This window comes from Thermobia domestica, chromosome 4, assembly GCF_964235325.1.
Source record: "Thermobia domestica chromosome 4, izTheDome1.hap1.1, whole genome shotgun sequence".
In the NCBI taxonomy this organism is placed as follows: Eukaryota; Metazoa; Arthropoda; class Insecta; order Zygentoma; family Lepismatidae; genus Thermobia; species Thermobia domestica.
In genome coordinates, this window is record NC_137457.1 from 54615293 (window position 1) to 54636784 (window position 21492).

Consider the following 21492-nt stretch of genomic DNA (forward strand, 5'->3'; position numbering starts at 1 on the left):
GCTGACTGTCTGTGATCATTATATTGATCGTCGTTGATTGATTCTTCACAATCTTCGTCATATATTTCGCTACCATCATTGAACTGTGCATTTGATACAGCATGTAGTTCTTCACCTGACTCGAGGTGCACATATTCATTTTCACACTTGGAACCTTCCTCCTCATTACCTAATACATTTGGAGACAATTGCTGCAATTCTCATAATATATCTCTTGAGTACGCAAAAATTCTTGAGCCATTATCTCGACACAACTCACACGAAGGGCAAAATTTGTATTAATGTAGAAACAGAAACGCTGATTTAGATTTGCTCAGTAGCTTTCCAAAAAGTCAGTTCTTACATTGCTGTCATATTTGCCTAGAACAATAACAATAATAATTTGATGGAAACAAAGAGAGTATTTTGAAATCAAAAGCGTCGACAAATAAAGGAAGCAACTTTTTGAAAAATATATCGCATTTATAAAAGTATTATTTGTGTCAGCATTCTGAAATTATATTAAAATGTTTTACGGGTAGAGTCAATGATGGACCGAGATGTATCCCTTTACCAATTTTATTATAAAATTTTATGTCTTGTATCTACAAAAGTTCTTATAACAAAGTCTCTACAATGACGAAGCTTAATAGGTTATAATGTTCTGTACGTGTAACCCTTTAGCTTCATAGCAGAATCCAGGTTTTCCAAAGATTTGGTTCTAGAAACCGTTAGCTCATAGCAGCCTTCAGGTGGTACGGTAATGTCTAGCGTCAAGCCCTTAGCATTATAGCAGCCTCTAGGGTTATTAGAATATTTTGCGATCAGTTCGTCGACTGATGCTAAGTCCCTCCGTGGTCCTCCTTTTATGTGCCCTCCTCGTTTGGCTCCTATTCCTTCGGATCCTTTCGTGTTGTCCGTCTCACTTCGGTTTCCTTCGTGTCTTCCTCTTTAGTCTACATTTGTCATAACTGAAGCTTAGTTGCACTAAAACACTGATACACTTGGAAACATTGTAAAAGACACTGTAAACACTATAATACACTGTAAAATCACTAAGAGAAGACTTGGTGTGATGTATATATGTTGACTATATATATATATATATATATATATATATATATATATATATATATTAGTAAGAAAACTATACTTCCTTCCCACCTAAGCAGGATCAAAGCAGCCATTATCATTTCGTTCATAATGTGCGCAAGTACCGTCACTGTAGTTAAAAAATATATACCCGTTCACTAATGGTTGGCATCGGTCCATGATGTTCACTAAGATCGAATTTATATTGACGTCACATCCGGCATTTGTATGTGTGGTTTGAATTTTGATTTCAGCAGTATTAGTCGGTAACTTAAGTCTCATTTCGTGATTTCTCCGGATGGGACTAAGTGCGAAATCCTAGATTGACCTTCACCAGCAAAAGGTAGACGATCATCTCTAAATATTCTACGAATAGCAGAAGGTCCCACACATCATGCTGTTCAAAATATTATGGAAAATTCACCTTTTGTTCCTTTGATTGTAAATGATCATTTCCTGTCTGTAATGAAACGATGTACTGAGACTAAGGCCCGAAAGAGTTAACAATTAGACATTTTCTAAGGAACAACTTTTTTTGCACTGTTATATACTAGAGTCGGTTTGAGCTTACATGCTGCTGGTCTACAAAGTGAGGTTAAAGTGTTTTTGAAAGCAATGCCTACAGATAGAATGCTCGAAATTATGATTTTCTTCCGGTTTGATTTTACGGACAAACGTGAAAGACTTTGAAAAGATGAGTTTGCATTGACTTCCTCCATTTGTGATTTATTTATAGCAAATTCACAGAAAGGTTACAAACCTTCTGAAAGGTATGCAAACCTTGCGAAATTTTTACAGGTGTCATTTCATAGAATTAATGACAGAAACACTTGATAAATTTGAAATAAGGTACTGGTCACTCCTTATTTTGAAAGTAAATATTGTCGCAAGGTTATCCTTACCTTGGAAAAGATGAGACTCGGTCCCAATTTCAATAGCTTTCGGAATATGTAGTTTTAAGCCTCGTTGAACCATATAAAAAGATGGGTTTAAATGTAATATGTGGTAATTTATTTTATGTCGGTATCTCCTGCCGAAAAGTTAAGGAAGGAAAACATTATTATTGTTTGATCAATTAGAAAAAATCGCAGAAACCTAACATGCTCTAACAAACAGCGATGTCTGCAAATGGAATTGCACAGTACAATGGTGTATAAAAATCAACTTGGTTACACTGTCACAAGTTTCAAATATAAAGCGAATAATCATATATTAGTGCTTAGTACTAATGACGAATCAACTAAAATAAATATTTAGCCACAGAAGTAGTTTAGATTCACATTGCTAATAGCGATAGTAGTAATATTACTACTACCACTAATAGTAGTAATGCTATAGTACTAATATACTAGCAGAAGCAGCAAAAATAGTATAGTGCTAAACGAAGTAGTAGTAATTATATCACCTTGCATACTATCATTGTATACTTAAAAATGAACACTTAGTTTCGCCAGCTCCCGCCAAGTGAACTTTGGGTAGACAAACACCGTGCTCGTGGGTTTTCACGGGGTTCTCCCGCTTCCTCCCACTTTCTTCATTCCACCATTTCACTCATCTCTCATAGTCACCGTCTCCTTTAGCCTAGCCGGCATAAGCGTCGGACGTTAAACTTAAAGATTTCATTTATTTTTTTTTAGTTTCGCCAGTCATTTTTACTCATACCGTGTTTCTAGGTATAATAACATTGGTCAGCATTTTGAAAAAAAGGTTCGGTTGTTCACAAGTTAACATTTAATGCTAAATGATTTTTGGACGCTCATTGCAGAAATGACATTCATTTATGCCTATCACGTTAGGTTTTTTTATTTTTTTTTTATTTTTTTTTTACAATTTGTAGTCTTTATTTGTAACAGTACCATCATTTATATTTCCGTGTATAGTATTACATAATTTGGGAAGCCACAAATAATATTGCAAAACAGTTCAATAAAATAATTTAAACAAATAAACTAGGTTGCTTTGGTTACACTAAACAATGCTATACAAACATAATAATACTATCAAAAAACTTATTTCCTAGGATATAATGTTGAATACACTTACTTGCGCTGGTTCTTAAGTTCACTGAGAAGCCACTTATTCCTTTTTAAATGCACCGATCTTAGTTTTCCTACTACTTCTGTCATAATTGTCATTATCCGTCTTCATCATCCAACAATAGTCTGCCTATTTTGTAATACTTATATCTGGTTTGATATCTGCTCTTCATTTCAGCATTATCTTTGTAAAGTCTTTCCCCTTGCTCTTCGCTGACCTCATCAAGATTGGCAGGGAAAAAATCGAGATGAGAATGTAGATAATCGTGTTACCATGAGATTCGTGTTTCACCCAAGTGCGCGAAAATTGGTCAACATATGTTCAACAATTGTTTCATGGTCAGAGTGTTTCTTGTTTCCGAGAAGATACCTGCAACATTTTTGAAACTTAACCAGGAGCTCTTTCCCAATTCGATCATTAACCCAGATATTCCTACCGTCCTTTTAGAAGACTCTCTGCAATACTTACTTTCAGGCGCCCTCTTCTATGCTCTATCAATACAATGTGCTTTCTAACGGCTCTTGTATTTACGAGAATGTTCAATGAATCACCTGCAAGCTGTCGGTTACTTTTCTTTCAAACATATGTGTCGTGGTGTTGCGTATTCTCACATGCGATTAAAAAACGGCAGGGAGGAACAGATTTCGTTCTGAAAAGTAATTTTTATAAATACTATTGAATTTATTTCGTTGTTGAGGGCTTATGCTGATTGGATACAGATGAAATATAATGTCCGTAATGATCTTTATCTAATTTTGTTTTTAACGTCCCTGCAATTCAATTTCGATTCTCCTTGTCCTTTAAAAACGGCAGTAGGAACATAAATAGTCAATAAATTACGAATATCAAATACATTGTGTTTCGTGTTGTTTTTATAAATTTGAATTTCTGCTACTATATTTACATACCATTTAATGTGAAGTTGACATATTTTTATTAAAATAAGAGGATGTGGGTTCTCTTCAGCCGTCATAATAATATTTTTAAGTACAAGGGCAAAATATTATTCAATTGTATTCCACATAACATAAGTAACTCTTTATCATCTGTATTCTACAGCAAACTAACCTAATTTTCCCTAAGAAATCTAGTTTAGATGGTGAATAATCAAATTGTATTTTATTGTGTACAAGGCATAAAATGTTATTAAACATATTCCTCATATTAATGGTTGTCCTGATTGTAGGGTACAATTTGCTGTTAAGTAAGGTTCTTTATGTTTAACTTTAAAGAGTAAAACTTATATGACGGATTCAACTTGGGACCTTTTGGCTTTAAATTATAGAAACGGGACTCAAAGGTATACAAAGTTACAATTACAAATTACAAATTGAACTACAAAAATGAGCTCCCCCGTGGCTAAGCGGGTAGTATACGCGCCTTTGGCGTGTGAGACCCGGGTTCGATTCTCGGCGAGAGCCCACGTGGTTCGGATTTCACGTTAATCAGTAGGTCCACGTCTCATATAACCTCGCTGCTGAAACGGACGTTAAACTCAAAATCAATTAATCAATACAAATTACAAAATATATTATTAGCGGCAGTTTCTGAAAATAATCTTTTTTCTTGCAGCCTTGGGCCACAAAATGTATTTCCTTTTCATACTTTATTCTGTTCAAGCAGAATACAATGAATCTCAAATTTCAAGTTTAACTCCCAAAAGTCGTTCAATCTAAGAAACAGGCTTTCTCATTTCATTGTAAGATCGAAAAATGTTAAAGGAAGGGGATTATTTTCTAAAATATCGGAAAAATATACACTGTAAGTACGAATATATCCCCACCCTTCCGAAATAATTTATGTAAAGGTGGTAGGAGTGCGATGCTGAACAGTGGCGTTCTCTTCCAAACCTTAACCCTTTTAGGCTTTATAATAAATTCTGTACTATAGTAACTTCTGTATAGTAATACGGCGTAGAATTGTATTTGATCGCTTATTTAGGTTCTATAACAAATATTTAGCCAGTTGTTTTATTGGTCAAGTCTAGGATGGACCAAAGAACACCCCAGATGCGTTTGGTAACGAGATGGTGAACTTAGCGACGCCAAATGGGGGTGTGACATTTTTCTTAAAACAAATTTCAGAAATTTTTCACGCCTTTAAGTTTCAAGATATCAGATTTAAACTTTGCATACGAATTTCGTGCACCATTAGGTATTTCTCAAATTTTTTAAGATCCCTATGTGAAACCAGGGTCGGGTACGAGGGGCACAAGTGTTTTTCGGAGGGGTCCGAGGGTGTGAGTTTTTCAGAAAAATTCCCATTTTCCCGATTGTTCCGGTTCTTGTGTACGATACGGACAGGTGGTGGCACCGTTGGAAAGAGCTCGTTATACTGAAGAAAATGACGTTTGAACCGTGACTGTAGGTCATACAATAATGACGCAGTACATTTTTGAATTTTATATATATGTCGACCCAGGCCCGGGCCAGAAGGGCGAAAAAATTTCTATTTCTTTTTTCCAAACAATCTCCCAGTTTTTCCCGTTTCTAGTGTATAATACTGACAAGCGAGTGATACCATTGGAAAATGTCCTCTATCCTTAAGAAACATTGTATGAACCGTGATCCTACGACAAATATTAAGGAAGCAGTAGCTGTTTGAGTGAACGTCTCAGGTTAACTCAAAAAGTGGAAATCCTAAAAGGTTGAAAGATTTCTATGCATTTATTTATAGTTTCATATCTTAATTTACTACTTGTGTAGCATGAAGACAAATGAATATCAAGCTGTTCGGTGAAACTATCATTTTTGTTTTCAAAAGTTTTGCTAAACACTGAGTAAACACCCTGACATTTTTAAAAAGAAATAAATTTAACGATAACTGTAAGCAAGTATACTATTTCTTCAATACAACACAGCTTCTTGGTATCGTAGAGTTTATTCCCAGAGTACATGAAACTTCAGTTTCTATTCTTAACGTTATCTTGTTCGTCTACCTGATGTTCTACGCAATCTATTAAAAGAACCGCAATATAATTTTGCTACTTTGGGAATTTGTGGAATTTTATAACTTAAAACTAGACTTGTTCAATAAATCATAACAACTTACTTTTTTTCTCTACCCTCCTGTATCTCCTTCGTTCGTCGCAGCCACTTCTGAATTATCGTCTCCACTTTTTCTCTGTAACTCTGCCGCAAGCTTTTTCTACGGATTCTGTGCAAAGAAGAATATGTGTTATAGTTGAGTCAGCATGTATGATTGTGACATTCTAACTTCTGCAAATCTATGGGATCTAGACTAGTTATAACTAGAAAATGTAAAAACAACAAACTAAAGAATTTTGCAGCAATTGACGTAATCATGCTGGTTTGCCTCTAACCAGGAGTGTAACTTGTGGGGGGCAGGGATGGCAACTGTCGTCCAGGGAAGCTCCCCGCAGTTCGAGGTGGCCCACTTTAAGACATTTTTTTATTCCTTACACAGTACATGTAATTACAAATGAAGCATCAAATAAGTTCACTACATTACATACACAAAAGTGCACAAAAAAGGTAGATAAAACAAAAATGTGTCGTGGACCCACTTCAGAAAAAAATCTACTATTAAGTGCCCCAGAAATAATTTTTATTATTATGGCTTTGAGATTTCTAATATTGTCCTTTTATTTAATTTGTCATGTATGGAATGGGCCTGCAGAGCTGGAGGGCCCACAAAGAGTAAGAAAAAGATGGAAAGACGATCACTTTTCGAATTTTGAGGGGGCTCAAATATTAATGCTTGAATGTTTTAATATAATTTTCATTCATTTACGAAACGACGGAGCATAAGTGATTAAAAGGGGGAAGGGGAAGCAGGTAAAGGGAAGAAAGGTAAAACAAGGAAAAGAGGTGGACTCAAGGAACTTGTGCTATTGTCGATTGTGGCCAGAGGGAGGGTTCATCTTTAAATTATTTCTTTTTTACTTTTCTACTCCTTATTTAAATCTAACGATACACATTACTGGGTTGTGCTGTATGCAATTTCGGTAGAAACTAAGCACCGCTTGGCGAATACATGTTCACCCCATTCCTCGGAGCAGACGAGAAATGATGTGAGAAAAGCTTTTAAGCGATAACTAGAAGTGTAAAATGTCCAAGAGCTCTCATTATACTCTGAAACAAACTAGGCCTAACCTAGCCTGATGTAAATGCACATAATAATGGAGCAGTTATCTAGATCCTCCCCAGAACGTTTCATATAGCATCAACATATTCAAGAGGGAAGGAGTGCAGAACACTGACTCGCCTCCCATTCAGTTGTAATAAAAAAAGAGAGTAATGTGCCCTACGGGGCTCTAAGAACTCGCGTTTACTCGCTATCGCTCTCCATGTGAATTGAGGGGTTCCTCCGAGCAAACGATTCCACCAAATAGAAAATTTATGGGTAAAATAGGATGGGAAACACATTTTGTGAAGGAATGAAAGTGTGAAAATGAGTAATTACTGTCAGTGCACACCATATTAAAATGAATTTGAGTGACAGTTGAAGAATTTTATGTGTATATGTGCTTTTCCACTATGCGTGTAACTCCAGTAGTTGAGACGCCAGCTCCCTACCGACGTACGCCCTCCCAAACGCTCAGCTCCCCCTGCTGCGCCCCAGCCTTGATTCGGGAATACAGCAGTCGTGCTTCTTATTGGTCACCTAGGACAAGTTGGTATATCATTTATGCACTGTAGGCTTTATGCTACACACACTGAGAAAAATCCATTATCCGGACAGCGGTATATTGTACAAATACAAGGATTCGTTATGTTTACTAAGGAAATCTGTACGGAGCGTACTTTATCCATATACTACATAGGTACTGCCTTTTACCCGCTTAGATATTACATCATGTCTCTGCAGGATGTCTGATATCTAACAATCTTCTGTATTTTACATACGTATACGTATGTTAAATACTTCAGCTATACGTTATATACGTCCATCTGTGTGTAAGATCCAGACCGCCTATAGACACTCTTTCTTTCGCCATGGCTGACGTCATTGAACTACCGTCTTTTGCTTGCGAAACGAGGTTGTTTACAAACGGAACAGAAGAGAGGAAGGAAACCTGGGAAGCCTGGGTAAGTACAATAGTTAACTATTACTTTAGTTAAATATTCCCATTAATTATATATTCTTTTAGTGTAACTTGCTTTAATATAGTACTAAGTAAGTAATGTAGTTTATGACTACAATTCTTACTATTGTAACTCGTAAATGATTGAGGAGAATGGAATGGGTGAATCTGAATTTTGAAAAAACTTTGAATATTAATGTTTTGAAACATATTATGTTTCAAGGTAGCAAAATGAATGTTATGTGTTTATTCATTCCATTTTATATGTGACGATTTATTACTTGGTGCAGATTTACTACAGGACTGCTTAACATAATTGCTAATAAACCGTTTTCAGCGCGGAAATTTCCTTGTGTAGTGAAGATTTAGGATTTAGATTTCTGGGCTTTCGGCATCAATGGCCTTGTTACCCCATATGAGGGATGACTTTCCTCGGCGAGTACACTATCCGGGGAAAGGAAGGGAAGAAAGGATTGGGGAAGGAAGAAAACGGCCTGGGACCTATATGTTAGGTACCACTCCGGCATTTGCCTGCTGTGAATGAGGAAAACCCAAGGAAACCTCATTCAGGATGGCTGGACTTAAAATCTTTTGATACTTTTTCGACCGAGTTCTCCCCCGGGATCGAACCCGGAACCGTTCGCACCGAAGGCGAGAGCGCTAGCGACTACCCTACGCGGGGGCACTTGTGTAGTCTAGAAAACTCATTTTTACTAGGATATTTGCAATTTTTTTTTTTTTTTTTTTTTGCTTTTAGTTTAACGCCCCATGATTGTACATCAATGTAAGAGAGAAGGTGACAATGAGATACATGATAATGGTGGAATCAAGAAAATGTAAGGAAACTGGAAAGTCTTAAGAATAACCACACCTACAGTGTTCACCAAAAGGCTATTTGTCGGGAGCAGGAATCGAACCAGGGACCTAACGCGTCAGAGGTAAGCGCTCTACTACAAAGCTTTCTTTTGTTTAAAGAACTTGTTTACATTGAAATATATATATTTTACGAAGATACTAACATATTTTACAGCCTCACTGAAATTAAAAAAAAAAAAGTAGTCAGGGAGAGTTTACTTGTCAGATTTTTATTTTTTAATTTAATTTATTTTTATTTTTATTTATTTTTGCTTTGTTATGTTCCCTAGTTAATTAATGTTTGGGTTACTGAAAATTAAAACCTTTTTAGTATTATTGTTATGTCATCACTTTGGAACCAAAAAAGTTAGATTTTTTTTCTTGTGTTTTCATATAGGAAGTTGGTAAGTTTGTGCCTTAGCATTGGTTTGGTTTCTAGAACGTAATTGAAGGTCATGTTGAGTTGAGTCTTGGCGGGTTTAGAGTTCGTGAAGTGTCAGGCACTGCTTGTGCCCCTGTCTTCTGTCTGTGATGTTTCCTGGCTTTGGGCTGTGAGGTATTTATGTTGAGGAGTACCAACGCAGGCCGCGTGATATACAGGTAGCTTCAACAGCTACGAGTGCCAGATGTTCATCTTTCGTTACGGCGTGACTAATGCAGTATAGTACTAGGTTCAAATTCTATGGGTGGTAAAAATGGTCGTGGTGTGGTAAAAAATACAACGTAATTGTTATTAGTTTATTAGTGTTTCTTCATAGTATAGTTTCACTATTTCTAGAAGGAATTAAGTATTAACGAAGTAATAAATAAGCAAAAGCACACTTTGATTGGCGTTAACTATTTCTCATACTCCATTGAGAATGTTTTGATCCTCAGTTGCGCAAACATCCAGTGTGCGTTTTTTTGTTTGCTTACACTGCCTTATAGATGAGCTCCCTCGTGGCTAAGTGGTTAGTGAACACGCCTTTGGCGTGGGACACCCGGGTTCGATTCCCGGCCGGGGGCCGCGGTGGCTCAGTGGTAGAAGGTTCACCTCTGGTGCTTGGGGTCCCGGGTTCGATCCCAGCCCCGCCAAGTGAACCTTGTGGTGGACAAACACCGTGTGCGTGGGTTTTCTCGGGGTTCTCCCGTTTCCTCCCACTTTCTTCATTCCACTATTTAATTCATTACTCATCACCGTCTCCATTAGCCTAACCATCATAACCGTAGGACATAAAACTCAAAGATTTCATTTCATTTTTTCGATTCCCGGCCGGAGCTTATGTGGTTCGGATTCCACGTTAATCTGTAGGTCCACGTCTCATACAGCCTTGCTGCTGAAAGGAACGTTAAAATCAAATCAGCACTGTTTTACAGATGCAATTGTTCGATTCCGAGTTCGAATGAAGCTTTTTACGGGCAGGGGGCGACTTTTATATATACAATCCAAGGATTTTAGTTATTAGTCAGTGATGCAATATATAGACCTATATATATTACAAAATTGAAAGTGACTATGTTTGTGACTCTTAATCTCTTAAGAGCTGCGGTGGCTCAGTGGTAGAGCGTTCACCTCCGGTACTTGGGGTCCCGGGTTCGATCCCAGCCCCCGTCAAATGAACTTTGTGATGGACAAACACCTTGTGCGTGGGTTTCCTCGGTGTTCTCCCGTTTCCTTCCACTTTCTTCATTCCACCTTTCATTCATTGCTTATCATCAGCGTCTCCTTTAGCCTAACCGGCATAACTGTGGGACGTAAAACTCAAAGGTTTCATTTCATTTTTTCTTAATCTCTTTGGAATCTTGTACTTAGGTTCACAGCGGAAGCGACGAAATAACTCGACTCATCCATTGTAGCTCTCTTCGCAACCAGTTTCCAAAATGTTGGCAATAAGTTTGCGAAACGGGATATGACGACTCCAATTTTGGGTGAAAAGTCGCTATAAAAAATAATAGAGAAATTCATTGTCTATAAGCATTGTTTTAAAGTTGTAGATGTAAACTAAACAATATGTTCTACTCACTGGCGCAAATCCGTGGGGGGGGGGGGATGACGGATACATGTCCCCTCCAATCTTGGAACTGAGGGGGACTTCTCCCCAATAATCCGATTTGAAATGTGTTTTTTGGGAGAAATTTGATTATTTTTTTCCGATTGCTACAAAGGAACGTGAGATAAAATAGATGTCCCCCAGAATAAGCCTCAAATCTGCAGCCTCCCAACGCTGAAAACAACTCTGATCCTCCACAACATTGTTTTTCAACTTCATAAGTATTTTGGACATCGTCAAAAAAAAGTATGGTAACGGTCTTACCCCCCCCCCCAATGTTGAAGACAGATTTGCGCCGCTGGTTCTACTCACATCTTTGTAAATAGGGCGCAACCAATCCTTTAATTCAGGGATCATTTTTTTGTAAAAGAAAAAGTGCAGAATAATTAAAAGACCCCAAAGGACAAATATAACAAACATCTTCTTCGCCTTTATTCACGCATCTATAGCTAATCTTGTTGCTATCGGTAATGATGTATTACGTGTGTTTCTCAACGGAAACTCTGCGAACTAAAGGACATCAAGTTTGTAGTTGTTCTTCGTTAGAGGGCAAGGGTAACATAACAATGCAGGATTGTGGGGCAGTGAGTATGCTGTATTTCCAAACTCTTCATCAGTTGCGCTGATTAAAACAAACAAACAGAAAAAAAGAACGTAAAAACTGTTTTGAACTAATAATGCTTCTCTACAGATGAACATTTTGTTTGGAGCAGAAAGTCGCTAAATGTGTAAGTAGGTAAATCGTCATTTAAAAATCATCCAAAAAAGTCTCCAATCGGAAAAAAATATTTTTTGTCGCTATCGTAGGGCGACCATACGTCCCGTTTTGACCGGGACAGTCCCGTTTTAGTGGCGTGTCCCGGCCGTCCCGTCAGTAGATGGAAAAAGTAGTATTCGTCCCGTTCTATGTAAATGAAAGAAGTAAATAACAAACCCAGTATCTTTACTCCTTTTAAAAGTATTAATAATTAATAATAACAAAGAGGCAAAAATTGAACTGAAATTCCCTATATTAAACATACTCTATAGTTCGCAGTACTGCTCGAAAGGCAGCAGAGGTTTTAGCAGTTGGTTGTGTGTTGAACAAATTTCAACGTGTCTTTCCTTTTTCATAAGTACCCGTTCTGTAACAAAGAGAGAGAGGAGGAAATCTGATATCAAGGCACTGATAAGAACAAAGGTAGATCTAAAAGTCTAGGCTTGCAAGAACCTGTCCCGTTTTTAACTGAAAATTTTATGGTCAACCTACGCTATCGTTGAGGTCGAATTCCCCTTATTTAGCGACTTTACCCAAAATTGGCAACATTGACCCCCACCGAACAACCAGGGTTGAATTCAGGGGGTAGCCCGGGGGAATCTCCCCAACGAAGAAAATTCATTCCCCCCCGGAGAAACTCCCAAAATTTCAGTCACAAAATGTAGAAATTATTTCACCCAATTATTTGCTTTTCTGTCCGTGTACGTGCAGACGAAATCCGATCTCTCAATATACATATAAATGACGCAGACCCATTCTATATAAATGTTAACATGTAACATCTAAGATAGAATACCAAATAGTGAATAAAACTTGTATTTCTTAACGCTATGACTGAGTTTGGCAGAACATGAAATTGTTAACTGTTGAAGAAAGGTTTGTATTTTAGTAGGTACTATACTCTCGCCCTATATTATATATTAGTAGGTAGCACTAGCACAGGTTGAGATACGAAAGGAAAGATAGGGAAGATCTTTCGATCATTCCATATAATCTCTCATGTCAGCAGACTTCAGTTCTTGAAAATATACAGTTCCTACATTATTTGAAATAGGGCGCCTAAATCCCATTTCTCGCATCGGAAGTAACAGACGTAAATGTGTTTTACGATTGTTAAAGTAAACACATCTTTCTTTAATTAAAAATAATTCAGTTTAAGGGTTAGATTCAGTGGGCGTCATTTAGAGGGATCAGGGAGGAACAGTTATCCCTCCTTGATTAGAGACTTATATAGAATTTATCAATATGATAATAGTATATAAGTGAAAGATTGCTATTGAAGGTGGCCAAGATCCTGCTCAGTGCCGTTCCATGGGGGAGGGGCAAGCGGGGCGACGGCCCCGGGCGCCGAAGTAAGGGGTGAAAAATTCGGGAGGGAAAAAGAAAAAAGAAGGAAAGAAAAACAGAGGAATGAAATACATGTGGACATATATAAAATGAAAGGAAAAAAGTAATGAAAAGTGCTCAAAATCAAGGAAAAGCAGGGTTTACTTTTTAAAATTTTCCACCTTTGGCGGCTGGTCTGTCGACCTCACTCATATATACGGGGATGCCGTCGTATACTCTCGCGCCAAGCGCTGATTTTCCACGACACGGCACTAATCCTACTGAAGATTTCGTCAACTAAACTATTGATGTATATGCAGTGAAGAAACCAAGGCTAATATGTTTGATTTAGAATCAGAAGTGTGAGAAAGAATGATAACTTTTTATTAAGATATTCCTAAGTATGTTTGTTTTAGGAGAAAAAATATTTCAGTTAATTTAAATCTTTTTAAAAATTTTTACATTAGTAACAAACAGTAATTACTGAATATAGGAAATAATAAAAATAGTTACTGTAAATAGCAGTTAAAGTTTAGTCTAAACTATTTTTGCCAGTCTTTATTTAATGTTTTAGATGAAATCAAACGATTGTTTTCTTAAAATTATAATCTCATTGAATATTTATCAGCAATTAGTCTCAATATTAGGTAAGATGTGTATGTGAATGGAATTGTTAAATATGCTGCTTTCTTGAAAAAAATACAGAAAAATAACCCTCCCCCGAGCAGTTGACATTCCCCCCCGGGTGTAAATGTCTGAATTCAACACTGCGAACAACACCCCGTTATCTTTAGCCTAGCCAGCATAATAGTGGGACGTAAAACTTAAAGATTTCATTTCGAACAACACTCCCAGAAACCTATTGTTATACCATTCCCAAAACACCCTTTTGTACAGTTCTCCCTATTCGAAAAAAAAATTGTAAATAGCAGTGTTCATATATAAATATGGAACTCAATTTCCCTGAATTTTCCAGGTTTTCCAGGTATTAATTTTCAATTTCCAGGTCTAGTGGAAGAAACTAATAGTACGAGAACACATAAATTTTAAGAATACTATATTTATATATTTGAGAATGGCCACCCTTCTCCCCAATGAACGATTGCAATTAAATATTGAGTCACAAGAAAATAAATAATTAAAATAAATAAAATTTAAGTCGAAAAATATGAAGTTGAGAAACCTACTAAGGGAATTATATAATACTTTTGTTCCATACTTGAATACATTCAAAATATACAAAAATATTGGCTTGGGGAAGAAAAAAGGGCCCGCGAGATTTTAACTGATTCTTATAGTACTCGACAACAGAAATAAATTATTGAAAGAATTTTCAAAATCGGCGCAGGTAAACATGCAGAAAATCGCATTTTCATGTACCGGTTCAAAATGGGGAAGAAAAGACGACCGCGAGATTTTAATTGATTCTTGTAGTACTCGTCGAGAGAAATCGATTAGTGAAGGAATTTTCAAAATCGGCGCAGGCAAACATAGAGAAAATCTCATTTTCATTTTCCGGTTCAAAGTGGGGAAGAAAAAAGGGCCGCAAGATTTTAACTGATTCTTGTAATACTCGACGAGAGAAATCGATTAGTGAAGGAATTTTCAAAATCGGCGCAGGCAAACATGGAGAAAATGGCATTTTCATGTACCCGTTCAAAATGGGGAAGGAAAAAGGTTCCGCGAGATTTTAACTGATTCTTGTAGTACTCGTCGAGAGAAATCGATTAGTGAAGGAATTTTCAAAATCGGCGCAGGCAAACATAGAGAAAATCTCATTTTCATTTTCCGGTTCAAAGTGGGGAAGAAAAAAGGGCCGCAAGATTTTAACTGATTCTTGTAATACTCGACGAGAGAAATCGATTAGTGAAGGAATTTTCAAAATCGGCGCAGGCAAACATGGAGAAAATGGCATTTTCATGTACCCGTTCAAAATGGGGAAGGAAAAAGGTTCCGCGAGATTTTAACTGATTCTTGTAGTACTCGTCGAGAGAAATCGATTAGTGAAGGAATTTTCAAAATCGGCGCAGGCAAACATAGAGAAAATCTCATTTTCATTTTCCGGTTCAAAGTGGGGAAGAAAAAAGGGCCGCAAGATTTTAACTGATTCTTGTAATACTCGACGAGAGAAATCGATTAGTGAAGGAATTTTCAAAATCGGCGCAGGCAAACATGGAGAAAATGGCATTTTCATGTACCCGTTCAAAATGGGGAAGGAAAAAGGTTCCGCGAGATTTTAACTGATTCTTGTAGTACTCGTCGAGAGAAATCGATTAGTGAAGGAATTTTCAAAATCGGCGCAGGCAAACATAGAGAAAATCTCATTTTCATTTTCCGGTTCAAAGTGGGGAAGAAAAAAGGGCCGCAAGATTTTAACTGATTCTTGTAATACTCGACGAGAGAAATCGATTAGTGAAGGAATTTTCAAAATCGGCGCAGGCAAACATGGAGAAAATGGCATTTTCATGTACCCGTTCAAAATGGGGAAGGAAAAAGGTTCCGCGAGATTTTAACTGATTCTTGTAGTACTCGTCGAGAGAAATCGATTAGTGAAGGAATTTTCAAAATCGGCGCAGGCAAACATAGAGAAAATCTCATTTTCATTTTCCGGTTCAAAGTGGGGAAGAAAAAAGGGCCGCAAGATTTTAACTGATTCTTGTAATACTCGACGAGAGAAATCGACTAGTGAAGGAATTGTCAAAATCGGCGCAGGCAAGCATGAAGAAAATGGCATTTTCATGTATCAGTTCAAAATGGGGAAGAAAAAAGGGCCCGCGAGATTTTAACTGTTTCTTGTAGTACTCGACGAGAGAAATCGATTAGTGAAGGAATTTTCAAAATCGGCGCAGGCAAACATGGAGAAAATGGCATTTTCATGTACCGGTTCAAAATGGGGAAGGAAAAAGGTTCCGCGAGTTTGAACCGCTACGATGTATGTTCACGAATGTCCCCGTCTTCTCAAATTTAGTTAATTACTGTGACACTGAAACATGTGACACAGAGTCACATTGTGGATGACTGCAATCGGCAACCACTGCACATATACTCCTCCCGCCCCACAGTTTGATTATTTCGATCCATTCTTCACGTGCTAACGGCATGGTTCAACATCTGCAAGAAAGAGGTAAATGTAACGTTCAATTGGCAATAGCTTTTCACCAAATTAAGCTGCATGAAATCTGATTGCATATTTGACATACTGAGAAAATTCTAGTCCGTGGCCATATGTATCACATATCCCATCAATTCATAAAAATTTTGAACACAAAATTACGGTCGTCCGTGTGACGTACTCCCAAAAGGCCTAATGTGTATCACCCACCTCACATTCAATGAAACCACATCCGTGTAGAATTTAGAAAGGAACTTCTTATGATGTATACAGGATGTCTCAAACGTTCCCTGACATAGGATAACTCTGTTATTATCAGAGTTACAACAAAATGTAAGAGGAAAAACATCTCGAAATATGACGTTTTCAATCTAAAGTGAACACTTTTTAAAAAAAATCGGACGAGATGTTTGTGCTGTATACTCTTTATGCACCCAATTTTAAATGAAAATGCAACGTTGTCATTTACCTGGACCCACAACATAAGTGAATGAAGTTACTGTTTGAAACGGGGGCTGGCCATCGACATGTTAGCGTAAAAGACAGTAACTTCACTCACTTACGTTGTGGGTCCAGGTAAATGGCAATGTTGCATTTTCATTTCACATTGGACGCATAGCGAGTGTACAGCGCAAACGGGTCATCCGATTTTAAAAATTCCTTCACTTTAGAATGAAAACATTATATTTGGAGACGCTTTCCAAAGTAGTATAATTTAGTTTGTTTAAATTTACAATTTAATACAAGTAGATTCGGATTTATATGCGTAGGATTTTGTATGCATCTAACTAATGAATTCTTTATTTTCATGCTTAACTTAGTGACTTGGCTTTGGACTGCAACTGATTATTGTAACCCATTATTGCTTGAGAAGAAACAAGATATCCGAATCTTCATTTGGAGAAATCAAACGTCTATTGGAAAGCTGGGGATTACAATCATTAATTTCTACATTTCAAGGTGCGTAAATTATATATTCTGTGTTTGTTGTTAAATTACTATTACTATTATTGGGTTTAGAATCAATCAAGCACTTCATGATATTTTATGGGGATCAAGATGGGTGCCGGATAGATAAGTATTTGAGCGTCAGGCTCTTATTTCTTTTCAATTTAATATTTAATCAATGATTATTTTTCTCCCTCATTATTCCACCAAATCGTATTCCAAGATCATATATCCATTTTTGATCGATATATCCATATTTTTGATCTCTTTCATATTTCTATATTTTCGATTTTTGATATTGTTTATATTTCGATATTGCTGTATTTTTCGATATTTCGAACAAGTTTCGATAGTTTGTCAATATCGATTATCTATATCTAAATTCGGATATCCCAAAGCCCTATCGAACCCCCTCCGAAATGAAGTTTTTGGCTATGGACCTGATTAGGGATGCGCACGAGACAAGACGAGACAGAATTTTTGTTACGAAATTCGAGACGAGATAGAGCTCTTCCAATAGAAACGGATCCAGTTTTCGAGACGAGACATAACTTTCGCGGCACCTTTTCGAGAGGAGACAATCTCAAATCTTTTCTCTTGCGCATCCCTACACTTGATCATGAGGTATCAAAAAAAAAAAAAAGTTAACGAGAAATACCGGTAACATGTAAATACAATATAGGTAGCTAAAACATTTTTGTTTTCATTCTTCAGTAATGCATTATTATTAATCTCAGGGGGGCGCGGTGGCTCAGTGGTAGAGTGTTAACCTCCGGTGTTTGGGGTCCCTGGTTCGATCCCAACTCGCGCCGTGTGGACTTTGTAGTGGACAAACACCGTGCTCGTGGGTTTTCTCGGGGTTCTCCCGTTTCCTCCCACTTTCTTCATTCCACCATTTCACTCATTTCTCATTATCTCCGTCTCCTGTAGCCTAACCGGCATAATCGTGGGACGTTAAACTTAAAGATTTCATTTTTTATTAATCTCTGTATTTTATAGTGTATTCTCAAGCTTAAGGTGATGTATAGGGAACCGGTCAAAACCCCCACAGCCAAAACACCCACACTGAAGAAATGTCAAAACGCCCACACGATCGGTCATAACCCCCACACAAATGGACAAATCCCCCAAACGCACGAACGGTCAAAACCCCCACAGCCAAAACCCCCACACTCAAGATATGTCAAAACGCCCACACGATCGGTCATAACCCCCACACAAATGGACAAATCCCCCAAACGCACGAACGGTCAAAACCCCCACAGCCAAAACCCCCACACTCAAGAAATGTCAAAACGTCCACACGATCGGTCAAAACCCCCACACAAATGGACAAAACAGCCACACATAGCAACGGTCACAATCCCCACATAAATGGACAAAACCCCCACACAAATGGACAAAACTCCCACACAATCGGTCAAATCTCCCACACTCTGAAATGATCCTGGTTGTATGTCTTGCCCTTGTACTTTTTAATAACATTTTTTATTCCACTTAAATCGATGTTGCAACTATTCTTCTTGCACTGTTTTGTAATGACAGAAACACTAAGGTGGGCGTCGTAAAGAGCCGCAACAAAGACGTGCAATCACGGTATTTTCAGAGTGTGGGGGATTTGTCCGATTGTGTGGGGGTTTTGTCCATTTGTGTGGAGGTTTTGTCCATTTATGTGGAGATTGTGACCGTTGCTATGTGTGGGAGTTTTGTCCATTTGTGTGGGGGTTTTGACCGATCGTGTGGGCGTTTTGACATTTCTTGAGTGTGGGGGTTTTGGCTGTGGGGGTTTTGACCGTTCGTGCGTTTGGGGGATTTGTCCATTTGTGTGGGGGTTATGACCGATCGTGTGGGCGTTTTGACATTTCTTGAGTGTGGGGGTTTTGGCTGTGGGGGTTTTGACCGTTCGTGCGTTTGGGGGATTTGTCCATTTGTGTGGGGGTTATGACCGATCGTGTGGGCGTTTTGACATTTCTTGAGTGTGGGGGTTTTGGCTGTGGGGGTTTTGACCTAGACCCGATGTATAATTAAATTTTGAATTCAGTTAACTTATTTTGTTTCTCAGATTGTTTTTAAAATGTATGTACAAACGTTTATTTTCATTCTTGAGAGTTTAAAGTGACGTATAGTTATTAAACATAGTATTTAATATTGTACTCTTAACGTGGAAGTGATATACAGTTAACTTTTGAATTCAGTTAACATTTTTCTCTCTGAAATTGCTTTAAAAAGTATGTAAAAACGTTTTTATTTTATTTCTTGAGTGCTAAAAGTGATGCAAAGTTATTAAGCTTACTACTTTATATTGTATTCTTAACCCTAAACTGATACACAGTGCGTTTTTGAATAAATTATGTCAAGTTATTTGAGTGACGAACACTGGTAGAAAATCCTGACTACTACTGGAACATTTTGATTTTAAGGTGACGACTACTGGTGCAAGGATTTTAAAATATTGTTTTTCCTCCAACGGCTACTCCTTTTTTAATTCTAACTACATGGTCATTATAGGAAGGATCAGTGAGTCTTTCCAACTATGGTACAGCTCCGACAGATTCACGATGCTCAGAGAAGAGACAAAATAGTATGTTTTCAACCTTAAAGTGAGAACCACTGGCGTTTTTACCCTGCTATGCAAAAGTAAGTGAGTACTCCAATGGAGTTCCAATGCGGTACTTAATTTCTGCGTTTTAGATATATGGAAATACATGTCTCTAAAATGTAAAGAACTGATTTTTTTTTTTTTTTTTTTTTTTTTTTTTTACTGAAAACTGCAACTCGGTAAGCCTTATGGATACCGAGGTATGGGAAAATAAACTATAGGTATGTGGGGCTTGCATACTTGACGCTACAATTCGGAAATTGAATTAAAATATGACTAACGGCTATCAAGATGTTGTCAAATAAAGGGAGGACCTACACAGTTAAGGGGTTTTCGTGTTAGATGCTAAAATTTCCGAAATCGGTCATGGAAAGTTAATAAACACCAGTAGCAATTTCATCTTAAAGTAATTAGATATCTTCATGGGGTGTTAGAACATCATGGAGTCTACCAAAATTAAATTTTAAAAGCTTTTGAAAATATAATCTGACATTTGTAAACAGTATTTGAAATATGTATTTACCCAAAACTTCCAGCTAGTACATCTAACATCTGGAGAAACACTGTGAAATAAAAGCTTGAAATTTCGGAAACAATTATTGGTCGCAACAAAATTAAATAAGATGGTACTTCTATGGGTTAAATCAGTACCTCAGTACAATTTCGATCGAAAGATTAGTTCAGTCCTAGGTTTTCTTCAGGCAATTCCAAGGGTTCATCGAGCTGTGCAAAAGAATGAAAATTCGCTGTCAATATCTAAGATAGTAAATAAGATATAAGGAATTATATATTTTATGACGTGAAAATAGAGATCTTTATGGATTTGTACTTTTGGGTCTTTCCTAAAAGAAAAAAATTCAGAAAACTACTGTATATACCTTAATAGACAATTCAGTGGGCGGGGACACAGTAGCTTAGTGGTAGGGTATTTAACTAATCTTTTTTTTTTTTTTTTTTGCAGAAACTATTGGAGTATTCACTTAACCCATAGAAATACGATCATACTTAACTCCCTATTTAATTTTAAAATTAAATAAAAGGAAATATTTCAGTGTAGCGACCCACGATTATGCATTTTAGTCTCAGGGAGATTATGATTAAAGCAAGTGAATGTTGTTGACAGAATTGATGGAATGCAAAGGTGGGAGGAGAGTACCCCGAGAAAACCCACGAATACGATGTCCACTACAAACTGACTTGGCCGTGGATCGAACCAAGAACCCAATACACCAGAGGTAAGCACTCTACCACTAAGCCACTGTGCCCCCGCCCATTTAATTGTCTATTAAGGTATATACGGTTGTTTTCTGAAATTTCTTCTTCTTACAGCAAATACTCAAAAGTACAAATCCATGTGGGTCTCTATTTTTACGACGTCATAAAATACATAATTCCTTATATCTCGCTTGCTATATTAGATATTGACAAAAAATGTTCACTTTATTTCAGAGCCCGATGAACGCTTGGAATTGTCCAAAGAAAATTTAGAGCTGAATTAATCTTTCGATCGAAATTGTACTGACGAGTCTGAGGTTCTCACTTAACCCATATAAGTACCATCTTATTTAACTTTTGTTGGGATCAATAATTGTTTTCTGAAATTTCAAGATCTAATACGCTTTTATTGTATGGTGTCTCTCTAGCTGCTAGATGTACTAGCTGGAACTTTTAGGTAAATACATATTTCTAATACTCTTTACAAATGTCAAA